Source organism: Myotis brandtii, unplaced genomic scaffold (genome assembly GCF_000412655.1).
Source record: "Myotis brandtii unplaced genomic scaffold, ASM41265v1 scaffold967, whole genome shotgun sequence".
Classification (NCBI taxonomy): domain Eukaryota; kingdom Metazoa; phylum Chordata; class Mammalia; order Chiroptera; family Vespertilionidae; genus Myotis; species Myotis brandtii.
In genome coordinates this window covers 912,206-914,765 of record NW_005372006.1, presented here as the reverse complement: position 1 = coordinate 914,765, position 2,560 = coordinate 912,206, and positions in this window count along the sequence as shown.

Below are 2,560 nucleotides of genomic sequence, written 5' to 3'. Positions count from 1 at the left end.
GCCTGGTCGCCCCATGCAGCCTTCTGTTCAGTTGTTTGGCCATCCCTCACTAACCCCCCTGCTGGCCTGGTCACCCCACACAGCCTGCTGTTCGGTCGTCCATCTGGTTGTTTTGGTTGTGATGACCCCTGGCTTTTTATATATTAGGACTAGGGGCCCAGTGCAAGAATTCATGCACCTTGAAAGGAACTGTGGCTGTAAGGCTGCAGTGGGCACAGGGGTGGGTCTTGGCCCATCCTCCGTGCCCCCACCTAGCCCCTCCCGCCATGGCCCCTGGTCCCCTCTCTGCCAGCAGCCCTGCTCCCACTGCTGCCACTCCCATGAGCTGACAGCACTGGCCCCATTCATACCCACTCACAGCATGGAGCAATTGGGGTCAGCGCCAGCAGAGGGTGTAAGCAGGGCCGGTACCGATAGCAGGTGTGTGAATTTTGAGTAACCACCAGAGGCTCGCCCCAATGACAATGACCAGTGCCCCACCTTGGTCTGGTGCCCCCGCTCACCTGCTCCACCATCCCACCATGGCCAACACCTGCCATGTTCCGCGCGCACCCCCTGGTGGTCAGCACACGTCATAGCAACCGGTTGTTCTGTTGTTCGGTTGTTCTGCTGTTCGGTCTATTTGCATATTAGGGTTTTATATATATCTAGATCTAGGTAGATACTACATACTACATTTTTTCCTATACATACATCCCTATGATAAAGTTTAATTTGTAAACTGGGTAAAGTAAGAGATTAATAACAATAATGAACAATAAAATAGAATAATTTTGACCACTATACTGTAATGAAAGTTATGTGATTATTGTCTCTCTCTGATAACTGGTCTGATGACATAATGACTGTTAAGTGACTAATGGGCAGCGGTGTGCACACTGTGGATATGCTGGACAAAGGGATGATTCACATCCCGGGCAAAATGGAACAAATGGTGTGAGATTTCATCACACTATTCAGGACTGTGCATAATTAAAAACTTATGAACCATTTATTTCTGGAATTTTCCATTTAATATTTTCAGATTTTGGTTGACCATGGTAACTGATACCATGGAAAGTGAAACCACAGATAAGGGGTGAACTACTGCATTTATTAATTGCCTAAGAGACATTTACTAGACACCCAATAGGTAAAATCTACTGTGATGGGAAAAAATCACTGTATGTCTTCAAGGAATGTATGAACTATAGGCTTATAATTGTTTGCCCTTGCAACTATTGACTGGTCATTGAATTAAAGACTATTTGATTTAACTCTACTTCAGCTATGACAGATCAAAATAATGATCTGTATTATTTATAAACTAGAGGCCTGATGCATGAAATTCCTGCAAGGAGCTCGGCCCTCACAGCCACGGTGTCTTGCCTTGGCCCTCGTAGCCCTGGCTTCGTCTGGAAGGTCATCCGGAAGGACATCTGGAAGGTCATTCAGTTGTCTGGTCTAATTAGCATATTACACTTTTATTATTATAGATATTCTTTCCAATAGAAATATAATATGAGCCATATATTTCATTTTATTTTTTAAAATATACTTTATTGATTTTTTACAGAGACGAAGGGAGATAGGCCGACACTCTATCCACTGAGTCAAAGTGGTTAGGGCCACATATTTCATTTTAAATCTTCTAGTAGTAACATTTTAAAATGTAAAATTAAACAATTAAAATTAACTCAATGATGTTTTATTCAACTGAATATGTCCCAAATATTATCATTTAAATATGTAATCAATATAAAAATATTAATGAGCTATTTTATTTTTGTTGTACTATGTCTGAAATTCAGTATTTTGCACTTGTACATTTCAATTCATATTAGCCACATTCCAAGTGTTTAGCAGCTACATAATGGCTAGCATATTTTAATAACTGAGGTTAAAAGAAATGAATTGTTAAATATAACATTTCTAACACAGGTAGGAAGGAAGAAAATAGAGTGATCAGGACAATGGTTTATTAAAGTCAGAGAGGTTTATACATTAAACATCTAAACAAACTTGAGAACAATAATAACAAAAGTAAAGACTGTATAAAATTCAAGTTCAGGTTCACAAGTAAACAGAGATCCCTTTAAGGAACTGTCATAAATTATTTTTCTCCTATTTATATGGGACTACATTTGTTTTTAATTTACGTCAATGCGTTTTAAATTGTCTTGTTTACAGAGTGGAGAGTTCTTAATATAATAAGTCACCACAATAGCAAATGCAATGACTTTTTGGCCTTGCAAAAAGGAAATCCTATACTATATGAGGCTGCTGGACTTCAGGGTGGGGCCCTGTTATTCTGCAGAACAAGCCAGTCAAATTAATAAAGGCTTAATTCAGAGCCAAAACGAAAATAACTATGGTTTGTGTTGAACTTCATGTGTTCTGAGAATGGAGCACACATTTGATCAAATCACAAACTACACGTGTTGAGCACTTGATATATTCAATAGCACTTCGCTATTCCCTGAGATTAGTAGTTTCATAAACCAGTATCTAATCCACAACTAGTCAAATTATTCCATGTATGGTGAAGGTGGGCAAGTTGGGCGGGGGGGGATAGGGGACA